Here is a 13,142-nt window from a genome sequence, read left to right as displayed (position 1 = left end):
TCGAGAATCAGCACTGGGTGGAGCATATTGACGAATACTTTAAGGTATGAGTTGAGGGAGAAAGAATAGAAAGTATGAGTTGTGGAGATAAGGAAACGAAGGGAATGGATTTATAGTGACATATCCGACAGAGCAATCGAGACAGATCATTGCATTTAACCAAGGAAGATCCTAATGTCCTTAATCATCGAAGAACCAAATCTTATTACGAAGATTTTCTCTAAATTCCTTGAAATCCGGAAATCAACCGTGACTACTTCACCGGTTAATTCAAACCTACATTTACTCATTTCACTCTTTTATGATAGCTTCACATGTACTCTTCACATAAATGAATTGTTTTATCCAAATTACTCAATGATGGTAAAACTCTAATTTTTAGCTAGTATGCGTCATGAAAACATACTTATTGTCATCCATGACCATCCCAATCAAATTTCGGGAAGAAATTTCTTTAACGGGTAGGTACTGTGACAACTCGGAAATTTCCGACCAAATTTAAACTTGATCTTTATATGTTTCTGACATGATAAGCAAAGTTTGTTAAGTTGAATCTCAAGGATTTTAAAATATATTCTTACATTCATTTAACCTAGACCAAATTCCAATGATTTACGAACCATTATATGAACGAATATGATTATATATGTATATGTGTATATATTATAACTTGAAAATGTTAACAAAGTATTATACGTATAATACTTTACATGAACGTAGGTGATTCAAAATATATTTAAAATAATTATCGACGGAATTAAAAGATAATATCAAATGACTGAATTATCAGATACATTGAATTATGATTACGAGTCTCTGTTGTGAGGTCCACTGTGATTTAAGAAATCTATATTTTTTTTAACTATATTCGGAAAATGGTAACGTGTTTTACAAGTAAGAACAAATGTGTCAATTTACGAGAACTAGACAAATGTTAATGGAGATTCCTATTTGATTTCCCATACATGCGTTACCATAATTTCCTCGTGACCTTGTTAAGATAACTATTTAGCTTTTATATTATTTAATGTGAAAGTGAATCATGGAGTGTAAATAACTTAGATAATGGATGTCGACTAGATAACAAATGGATGAGTTACATTAAAATGATTTCTATACGTAATTATTATATATATATATATATATATATATATATATATATATATATATATATATATATATATATATATATATAGAAAGTATAAACATTACATGTAGAAATTTATAATATTTGTTTCTATTACGAAATTTCATAATATTTTAAATAAATATATAATACTCATATATGTAAAACATTATTAATATTTTCATATTTACATATAATTAATATGCAAACACATATTTATATATGTCAAGTTTATAAAATAAAACATATGTTTTAGATATATAGTAGTTTAATTTAATATTCTATATATAATTAATGAATTATATATTTTACAATATATAGTTTATTTATTGATATCTATATATTTTATTTAGATGTAGATATAACTAATAACGTTTATGATGCGTTATTTATGATTTGTGGTAACTACAAATGTCTATAATAGTTTACTAGGAATAAGATAGGCATATAGTTAAATATATATAAATATATGTATGTATATAAATATATATATATATATATATATATATATATATATATATATATATATATATATATATATATATATATATATATATATATATATATATATATATATATATATATATGTATATATATATATATGTATGTATATAATAAGATGAAATATTATATATTGTAATTGTTATAATTAATTATGTAAAATAACATAAATTGTTATATTAATATTAATATTGTTATTTATAATATTAATACTATTATTATTATTAATATTTATTTTATAAATAATAAATTAAGGAAACAAGTACAAATCGGTTTCTTGTGTCCATCAACTGTTTTTGATTGGTATTTACTGCTCCTAATTGTGGAATTAAAAACTAAAACAACCCAAATCTCAGTTTAACTTCATGTACCAATTTCAATTTTTATGTTTCTGATTTAACTTTCTGTCTCTCATCGTTATACGTCAACTTCGCTTGTCAATACAAAATAATCGTTATCAATTCTTGTTATGGCATCATTCAATTACATTAGGTAATCCTCTACTGCTGCCATTCAAAAAACAAAAACAGAAAATATAAATAAACCCAGACCCGTTCCCCTGTTCTTATACCTTTTAATCAATCCTTCGAATTCGAAAAAATATTCAAATTGTAATAATGTCGTTTTGTTAGTAATCCTCTATTGAAACTATCTGAAAAGTTTCATATCTCGAATCCTAATATCGAAGTCTAATTTTGAAGTCAAAGATTCAATTTTTAAAAGTCAAACATGTGTTCTTCAATCAAATTGATGTTTTAGAAATCGTTTCTGTCGAAATTAATGATTGAAAAGCTTTTGTGGATCATTTGAAACTTGTTTTATGTTATAACAATTTTGTAAAATGTATTGAATTTCGAAATCATTTTTTTTTCTTTTTGTGTTCATACAGCGACGAACAGACAGGATGTTTCTTTTATTTTATTTTTTTTTTGTGAAACAAGAATGCATTTTTATAGTTACTTAATCGTTTATGGGTCTTAAATAAAACTATGGATTCGTAATTATAGTTATTCTGGTTCTTTGGTTAATTTAATTTGATGATAATGAAGATGAAGTGCAAACAGAAACCGAATTAGATACAAATATATTTGGGTGGAATTATAAAATAGAAATGTATGGTTGGAGGAGCGGCTGGGTGAAATGTCCCGTTCATATTGATTATAAACGTTCCATATTAATTGATTTCGTTGCGAGGTTTTGACCTCTATATGAGACGTTTTTCAAAGACTGCATTCATTTTTAAAACAATCATAACCTTTATTTTATCAATAAAGGTTTCAAAAGCATTACGTAGATTATCAAATAATGATAATCTAAAATATACTATTTACACACGATCATTACATAATGGTTTACAATAAAAATATATTACATCGACATATGTTTCTTGAATGCAGTTTTTACACAATATCATACAAACATGGACTCCAAATCTTGTCCTTATTTTAGTATGCAACAGCGGAAGCTCTTAGTATTCACCTGAGAATAAACATGCTTTAAACGTCAACAAAAATGTTGGTGAGTTATAGGTTTAACCTATATATATCAAATCGTAACAATAGACCACAAGAGTTCATATTTCAATACACATCACATACAAAGAGATAAAAATCATTCATATGGTGAACACCTGGTAACCGACATTAACAAGATGCATATATAAGAATATCCTCATCATTCCGGGACACCCTTCGGATATGATATAAATTTCGAAGTACTAAAGCATCCGGTACTTTGGATGGAGTTTGTTAGGCCCAATAGATCTATCTTTAGGATTCGCGTCAATTAGGGTGTCTGTTCCCTAATTATTAGATTACCAGACTTAATAAAAAGGGGCATATTCGATTTCGATAATTCAACCATAGAATGTAGTTTCACGTACTTGTGTCTATTTTGTAAATCATTTATAAAACCTGCATGTATTCTCATCCCAAAAATATTAGATTTTAAAAGTGGGACTATAACTCACTTTCAAAGATATTTCCTTCCTCGGAAATAAGACTTGGCCACGGATCGATTTACGAACCTATACAAATATGTACATATATATCAAAGTATGATCAAAATATAATTACAACCATTTTTATTATGTTTTAAAGATTTGAGTGTATTAAGTCAGCTGTCCTCGTTAGAAACCTACAACTAGTTGTCCACAGTTAGATGTACAGAAATAAATTGATATATATATTATCTTGAATCAATCCATGACCCAGTGTATACACGTCTCAGGCTAGATCACAACTCAAAGTATATATATTTTTGGAATCAACCTCAACCCTGTATAGCTAACTCCAACATTACTGCATATAGAGTGTCTATGGTTGTTCCAAATAATATATATACATGGGTCGATATAATATGTCAAAACATTTGCATAAGTGTCTATGGTATCCCAAGATTACATAATATATTAGAATACATGTATAATACAATATAAGTTAGTTAGGATATGATTTGTATAGATTTGTTAAACATTTCCCGTAGCTAAAAAGATCAAAAATATCCAATCTTGTTTTACCCATAACTTCTTCATTTTAAATCCATTTTGAGTGAATCAAATTGCTATGGTTTCATATTGAACTCTAATTTAAGAATCCAAACATAAAAAGTATAGGTTTATAGTCAGAAATTTAAGTTACATGTCAATTACTAAAGAGGTAGTCATTTCCGTCGAAAGAACGACATCTTGATGACCATTTTGAAAAACATACTTTCACTTTGAGTTTAACCAAGATTTTTGGATATAGTTTCATGTTCATATGAAAAATCATTTTCCCAGAAGAACAACTTTTAAATCAAAGTTTATCATAGTTTTTAATTATTCAAACCAAAACAGCCACCGGTTTCACTACGACGCTGTATATCCGATTTTATGGTGTTCATCGTGTTTCCAGGTTTTAAATCATTAAGTTAGCATATCATATAGATATAGAACATGTGCTTAGTTGGTATATGGATTAGATATAAAGGATATGTAATTTTGTTTTCATGTAAATAAGTCATGAATGATTACTAATATTTTTGTAATTTTATGAGATATTTCATGCTAGTTGCCAAATGATGGTTCCCACATGTGTTAGATGACTCACATGGGCTGCTAAGAGCTGATCATTGGAGTGTATATACCAATAGTATATACATCTAAAAGTTGTGTATTGTATGAGTGCGAATACGGGTGCATACGAGTAGAATTGTTGATGAAACTGAACGAGGGTGTAATTGTAAGCATTTTTGTTAAGTAGAAGTACTTTGATATGTGTCTTGAAGTCTTTCAAAAGTGTAAGAATACATATCAAAACACAACATGTATATACATTCTAATGGAGTCGTTAAGTCTTCGTTAGTCGTTACATGTAAGTGTTGTTTTGAAACCTTTAAGTTAACGATCTCAATTATTGTTGTTAACCCAATGTTTATTATATCAAATGAGATGTTAAATTATTATATTATCATGATATTATGATGTATGAATATCTCTTAATATGATATATACATTAAAATATCGTTACAACGATAATCGTTACATATAAGTCTCGTTTCGTAATTCTTGAGTTAGTAGTCTTGTTTTTACATATGTAGTTCATTGTTAACACACTTAATGATATATTTAAATATCATTTTATCATGTTAAATATAGTGTATCAATATCTTAATATGATACATATGTATTTAGTAGACGTTATCATAACGATAATCGTTATATATATCATTTCGAGTTTCTTGATTCAATAGTCTCATTTTTATGTATATAACTCTTTGTTAAAATACCTAATGAGATACTTACTTATAATAATATCATGTTAACTATATATATATCCATATATATGTCATCATATAGTTTTTACAAGTTTTAACGTTCGTGAATCACCGGTCAACTTGGGTGGTCAATTCACTATATGAAACTTATTTCATTTAATCAAGTCTTAACAAGTTTGATTGCTTAACATGTTGGAAAAACTTAATCATGTAAATAACCAAATCATTTAATATATATAAACATGGAAAAGTTTGGGTCACTACAGTTCCTACCAGTTAAATAAATTTCGTCCTGAAATTTTAAGCAGTTGAAAGTGTTGACGAATCTTCTGGAAATAGGTGCAGATATTTCTTCTTCATCTGATCTTCATTCTCCCAGGTGAACTCGGGTACTCTACGAGCATTTCATCGAACCTTAACAATTGGTATCTTGTTTTGCTTAAGTCTTTTAACCTCACGATCCCTTATTTCGACGGGTTCTTCAATGAATTGAAGTTTTTTGTTGATTTGAATTTTGTCTAACGAAATAGTGAGATCTTCTTTAGCAAAACATTTCTTCAAATTCGAGACGTGGAAAGTTTTATGTACAGCCGCGAGTTGTTGAGGCAGCTCCAGTTGGTAAGCTACTGGTCCGACACGATCTATAATCTTGAATGGTCCAATGTACCTTGGATTTAATTTCCCCCGTTTACCAAATCAAACAACGCCTTTCCAAGGTGAAACCTTAAGCATGACCATTTCTCCAATTTCAAACTCTATATCTTTTCTTTTACTGTCCGCGTAGCTCTTTTGTCGACTCTGGGCGGTTTTCAATCGTTGTTGAATTTGGATGATTTTCTCGGTAGTTTCTTGTATTATCTCCGGACCCGTAATATGTCTATCCCCCACTTCATTCCAACAAATCGGAGACCTGCACTTTCTACCATAAAGTGCCTCAAATGGAACCATCTCAATACTAGAATGATAACTGTTATTGTAGGAAAATTCTGCTAACGGTAGGTGTCGATCCCAACCGTTTCCGAAATCAATAACACATGCTCGTAGCATGTCTTCAAGTGTTTGTATCGTCCTTTCGCTCTGCCCATCAGTTTGTGGATGATAGGCAGTACTCATATCTAGACGAGTCCCCAATGCTTGTTGCAACGTCTGCCAGAACCTTGAAACAAATCTACCATCCCTATCAGAGATAATAGAGACGGATATTCCATGTCTGGAGACAACCTCCTTCAAATACAATCGCGCCAACTTCTCCATTTTGTCATCTTCTCTCATTGGCAGAAAGTGTGCTGACTTGGTGAGACGATCAACTATTACCCAAATAGTATCATAACCACTTGCGGTCCTTAGCAATTTAGTAATGAAATCCATGGTAATGTTTTCCCATTTCCATTCCGGGATTTCAGGTTGTTGTAGTAGACCTGATGGTTTCTGATGTTCAGCTTTGACCTTAGAACACGTCAAACATTCTCCTACATATTTAGCAATATCGGCTTTCATACCCGGCCACCAAAAGTGTTTCTTGAGATCTTTATACATCTTCCCCGCTCCGGGATGTATTGAATATCTGGTTTTATGTGCTTCCTTAAGTACCATTTCTCTCACATCTCCAAATCTTGGTATCCAAATTCTATCAGCCCTATATCGGGTTCCATCTTCCCGAATATTAAGATGTTTCTCTGATCCTTTGGGTATCTCATTCTTCAACTTTCCTTCTTTTACAACCCCATGTTGCGCCTCCTTTATTTGAGTAGTAAGGTTAGTACGAATAATTATATTCATAGCTTTTACTCGAATGGGTTCTCTGTCCTTTCTACTCAAAGCGTCGGCTACCACATTCGCCTTCCCCGGGTGGTATCGAATCTCAAAATCATAATCATTCAACAATTCAATCTACCTAAGCTGCCTCATATTCAGTTGTTTCTGATTAAATATGTGTTGAAGACTTTTGTGGTCGGTATATATAATACTTTTGACCCCATATAAGTAGTGCCTCCAAGTCTTTAATGCAAAAACAACCGCGCCTAATTCCAAATCATGCGTCGAATAATTCTGTTCGTGAATCTTCAATTATCTAGACGCATAAGCAATTACTTTCATTCGTTGCATTAATACACAACCGAGACCTTGCTTTGAGGCATCACAATATATCACAAAATCATCATTCCCTTCAGGTAATGACAATATAGGTGTCGTAGTTAACTTTTTCTTCAATAACTGAAACGCTTTCTCTTGTTCATCCTTCCATTCAAATTTCTTCCCTTTATGCGTTAATGCAGTCAAGGGTTTCGCTATTTTGGAAAAATCTTGGATGAATCTCCTGTAATAACCAGCCAGCCCTAAAAATTGGCGTATGTGCTTCGGAGTTTTCGGGGTTTTCCACTTTTCAACGATTTTGATCTTTGCCGAGTCCACCTGGATACCTTCTTTGTTCACTATGTGATCGAGGAATTGAACTTCTTCTAACCAAAATGCACACTTTGAAAACTTAGCGTACAGTTTTTCTTTCCTCAATACTTCTAGCACTTTTCTCAAATGTTCTTCGTGCTCTTGATCATTCTTTGAGTAAATAAGTATGTCATCGATGAAAACAATGACAAACTTGTCAAGATATGGCCCACACACTCGGTTCATGAGGTCCATGAACACAGCTGGTGCATTAGTCAATCCAAACGGCATAACCATAAACTCGTAATGACCGTAACGTGTCCTAAAAGCAGTCTTTGGAATATCATCCTCCTTCACCCGCATTTGATGATATCCAGAACATAAATCGATCTTCGAATAAATAGACGAGCCTTGTAGTTGATCAAATAAGTCGTCGATTCTCGGTAGTGGGTAGCGGTTCTTGATGGTAAGTTTGTTCAACTCTCTGTAGTCAATACACAACCTAAATGTACCATCCTTCTTCTTGACAAACAAAACAGGAGCTCCCCATGGTGATGTGCTTGGTCGAATGAAACCACGTTCTAATAGTTCTTGTAGTTGGCTTTGCAGTTCTTTCATCTCGCTGGGTGCGAGTCTGTAAGGAGCACGAGCTATTGGTGCAGCTCCTGGTACAAGATCTATTTGAAATTCAAGGTAGTCCCGGTAATTCTTTCGAAAATACATCGGGAAATTCTTTTTCGACGGGAACATCATTGATGCTCTTTTCTTCAGTTTGTACTTTCTCGATGTGTGCTAGAACAGCATAGCAACCTTTTCTTATTAGTTTTTGTGCCTTCAAATTACTAATAAGATGTAGCTTCGTGTTGCCCTTTTCTCCGTACACCATTAAGGGTTCTCCTTCTTCTCGTACAATGCGAATTGCATTTTTGTAACATACGATCTCTGCTTTCATCTCCTTCAGCCAGTCCATGCCATCTATTACATCAAAATTCCCTAACTCTACTGGTATCAAATCAATCTTAAATATTTCGCTACCCAGTTTAATTTCTCGATTCTGGCATATATAATTTGCTGAAATTAATTTACCGTTTCTTATTCGAGTAAAAATTTACTATCCAACGGCGTCAATGGACAACTTAATTTAGCACAAAAATCTCTACTCATATAGCTTCTATCCGCACCCGAATCAAATAAAACGTAAGCAGATTTATTGTCAATAAGAAACGTACCCGTAACAAGCTTCGGGTCTTCCTGTGCCTCTGCCGCATTAATATTGAAAACTCTTCCGCGGCCTTGTCCATTCGTGTTCTCCTGGTTCTGGCAATTTCTAATAATGTGGCCCGGTTTTCCACATTTATAACAAACTACATTGGCATAACTTGCTCCGACACTACTTGCTCCGCCATTACTCGTTCTGACACCATTTGTTCCTTTCGTTCTGTTAACCCCTGGTCCGTAGACCTCACACTTCGTCGCGCTATGACCATTTCTTTTACACTTGTTGTAAAATTTGGTGTAGAACCCCGAGTGATACTTTTCACACCTTTGGCATAGCTGCTTCTGATTGTTGTTGTTGTTGTTGTTGTTGTTGCGGTTGTTATTGTTGTTGGGATGATTATTCTAGTTGTTGTTGTTGTTGTTGTTGTTGTTGTACCGTTTGTTGTAGTTGCGATTGATGTTGCGATTGTTGGGATAGTTGTTGTTGTATTGGTGACTCTTATCACTGTTTTCCTCCCACTTTCTTTTAACTAGCTTCACGTTGGCCTCTTCGGCCGTCTGTTCTTTAATTCTTCCCTCAATCTGGTTCACTAGTTTGTGAGCCATTCTACACGCCTTTTGTATGGAGGCAGGCTCGTGTGAACTTATATCTTCTTGGATTCTCTCCGGTAACCCTTTCACAAACGCGTCAATCTTCTCTTCCTCATCTTCGAACGCTCTCGGACACAATAGGCACAATTCTGTGAATCATCTTTCGTACGAAGTAATATCGAATCCCTGTGTTCGTAACCCTCTAAGTTCTGACTTGAGCTTATTGACCTCGGTTCTGGGACGGTACTTCTCGTTCATCAAGTGCTTGAATGCTGACCACGGTAGCGCGTAAGCAGCATCTTGTCCCACTTGCTCTAGATAGGTATTCCACCATGTTAACGCAATACCTATGAAGGTATGCGTAGCGTACTTCACTTTGTCTCCTTCAGCACACTTACTTATGGCGAACACTGATTCAACTTTCTCGGTCCACCGTTTCAATCCGATTGGTCCTTCGGTCCCATCAAATTCTGAAGGTTTGCAGGCAGTGAATTCCTTGTAGGAGCATCCTACACGATTTCTTGCGCCGTTAGCTGTATTGCTAGATTCAGAGTTATTGTTGGTATGTAGCGCGGCCTGTACTGCGGCTATGTTTGAAGCAAGAAAGGCACGAAATTCTTCTTCGCTCATATTCAAGGTGTGTCGAGTAGTCGGTGCCATTTCCTTCAAAATAGTCAAATGAAACAAGTTAATCATACAGAATATTAAGAGTAGTCAATAGTATCTCGTAGCATAATATGAACTCATTTATAAAAGCTTTTTCTTCATATTAGCGTTTTATAAATTTAAATTCGGGTACTACCTACCCGTTAAGTTCATACTTAGTAGCTAATATACAATTCAACTACTACAATTCCATATGAAAAACTGATTATAATAATATATCACATACAAACATTCTTCAAATTTATAACTTCGCTATATTACATATAACATGAAATATAGTACACTATGATACATAACAGTTTTGAAGATAAATCTAGTTAATACGCAAGTTGTTCAGCAAAGGAAATAAAGATACGTAATTCATAAGTCCAGAAACAAGTCATGCATTCTGGTTTTACTAAGACGACTTCCCATCCTTGGTCTTGTGGAAAATAACCGTTATGACCATTGGCTAGGCACCATGTTGTAATGTCGTCAAAAGGACGAGGGTTTCGTAATGTCCAGCAGCCCCGTAATAATCTAAAAACCTTGTTTCTCACCCCAACTACTGAATCTGTCACTTGTGGGAAGGTCTTATTTAAAAGCTGTAGTCCGATGTTCTTTTTTTCACTTTGGTAAGAAGTGAACATCACTAACCCGTAAGCATAACATGCTTCTTTATGTTGCATGTTAGAAGCTCTTTCTAATTCACAAAATCTTATGTTGGGATATGTTGAGTCAAAATATGCTCTTAACCCGTAGCGTAAAATTGCATTTGGGTTCCCCGCATTTAACGCTTTAAAGAAAACACGGCGTAACTTAAAGTCTCCCCAATGTGATATACCCCACCTATAAAAGGAAAGCCTTTTATAAACTAAGGCATTTCTGGAAAGTCTTTCAAATGTTTGACAAGTTAATTTCGCCATAACTAAATGTGCTGATGAATTCTGACCGACTCTAGACAAGATTTCCTCAATCATATCCTCTGGTAGGTCTTCTAAAATATTCGGTTGTCTACCCTTAATGTCCATTTTGTTTTTATACTATAAAATAGACAAGGATTAGATTCGTAATAACAAAAAATACAAGCAATTTTTTACATAGAACATAAAAGTACAAGCACACTACAATACATTTATTACACAACATGCTCACACCCCTCTAATCTGAATCACTGTTTCTTCTTCTTCGGACTTGGTTCTTTTTCCTAATTTTCTAGGGATATATGATGTTACTCTAATACGAGCCGTCATTTTCCACATTGGTTTAGAAAAACCTGGTGGTTTAGAGGTTCCCGGGTTATTGTCACGATATTGAAAATACGGGTGTTGATGGTACATATAAAGTTCATCGGGGTCGGAATCAGATTTCTCTATTTTGATGCATTTTCCCTTATTATTTTCTTTTGCCTCATTAAATTGGGTCGGGGTAATTTCTATAACATCATCGGAATCCTCATCAGGATCCGATTCATCGGAAAATTGGTAATTTTCCCAATATTTTGCTTCCTTAGCGGAAACACAATTGACCATTATTAACTTTGGTCCATTGGTTGAGGATTTTCTTTTATTTGATCGGTTTTCTGTGGTTCCTACTATTCCCCCTCCGGAACCTCTTCTTCTTCCGGTTCCTCTTCTTCTGGTTCCTCTTCTTCCGGTTCCTCTTCTTACGGTTCTTCTTCTTCCGGTTCCGGTTCCTCTTCTTCCGTAAGAATTTGTCCGCAAGAGTTTGAAGTCAGAAGCAAGGTATTCGCTAAAGATTTCATCCGAAACAAAATCATCAGGATTCTTAATGTACAAGTTTAGCCTTTGTGATTTGTCCACGGTTTCCTTCCTGGTTAGCTCAATCCGTTTTCCAGTTCCACTTTTCTGAGCTTTTCTAACCTACTATTCTTTATCATCAAACTTCTGACGATTAAAGTCGTTTACGATTGTCTACAGTTTCTGCTGCTTCATTCAGCTTTCTCAAAATTTAGAGTATTGATTCGTAGACTGGGTGCTTTTCAGAATTTCAGAATAAAAGATCATAATTCTAAGATATAAATATTATATGTATACATATATCTGTTGATGTAGACATGCTGCGAGATTTCAAAATACTGATTGCAAATTCTCGATAATTAGAATGGTAATTCTCGTTATAAGATGTGAATGAGTATATGATAGAGTTTCAATGAATAAATATAGTGACTTATCAGAGAGATTTAAGCCAAGAAGCAACGAGGTTGCTGGTACGTCTGCTGGTAATGTGGCGGAAAATAAAAGAATTCTCTGGTATCAAAAGGGTAATCGTATATATCAGGATTATAGTAAGGCTACTTCGAATGAAAAGTCGAAGTTGACTTGCTGGAGCTGTGACAAAATTGGCTACTTTGAAAAGGGATTACAAAGTTATTTATATATATATATATATATATATATGTATATATATATATATATATATGTATATATATATATATATATGTATATATATATATATATATATATATATATTTGCTAATAAATGCCAAAGGATCTGATGCGACTACATGTTAAACTTTTACCCAGTTGCCGAGAGTTTCTCAGGTGCATAACTATATGCATAAATCTTTTCTTCCGTAGATGAAGTGTGGTTGGTTCATCCTCTCGTTTGAGGTGTTTTCAAGAATTATGAAATGTTTGAACACAGTTTGGAATCGTCAAGATACAAATGAGGTTTAAAATGAAATCAAGTGGCAAACTTGAAGAATTATTTAGTTTCATATGTTATAATCAGTATTTTAATTCATTTTAATTGTCCAATATTATTCGTCCACAGTCGATAGTCCACAGTTAACAGTTCAAAAATTCATATATAGTTTAATATATAATATTCGAATTAATTAATACGTATCGTGACCCGTGTACATGTCTCAGACTCGATCACAACTCAAACTATATAT

Source organism: Rutidosis leptorrhynchoides, chromosome 9 (genome assembly GCF_046630445.1).
Source record: "Rutidosis leptorrhynchoides isolate AG116_Rl617_1_P2 chromosome 9, CSIRO_AGI_Rlap_v1, whole genome shotgun sequence".
NCBI lineage: Eukaryota > Viridiplantae > Streptophyta > Magnoliopsida > Asterales > Asteraceae > Rutidosis > Rutidosis leptorrhynchoides.
This window is presented reverse-complemented; position numbering follows the sequence as displayed.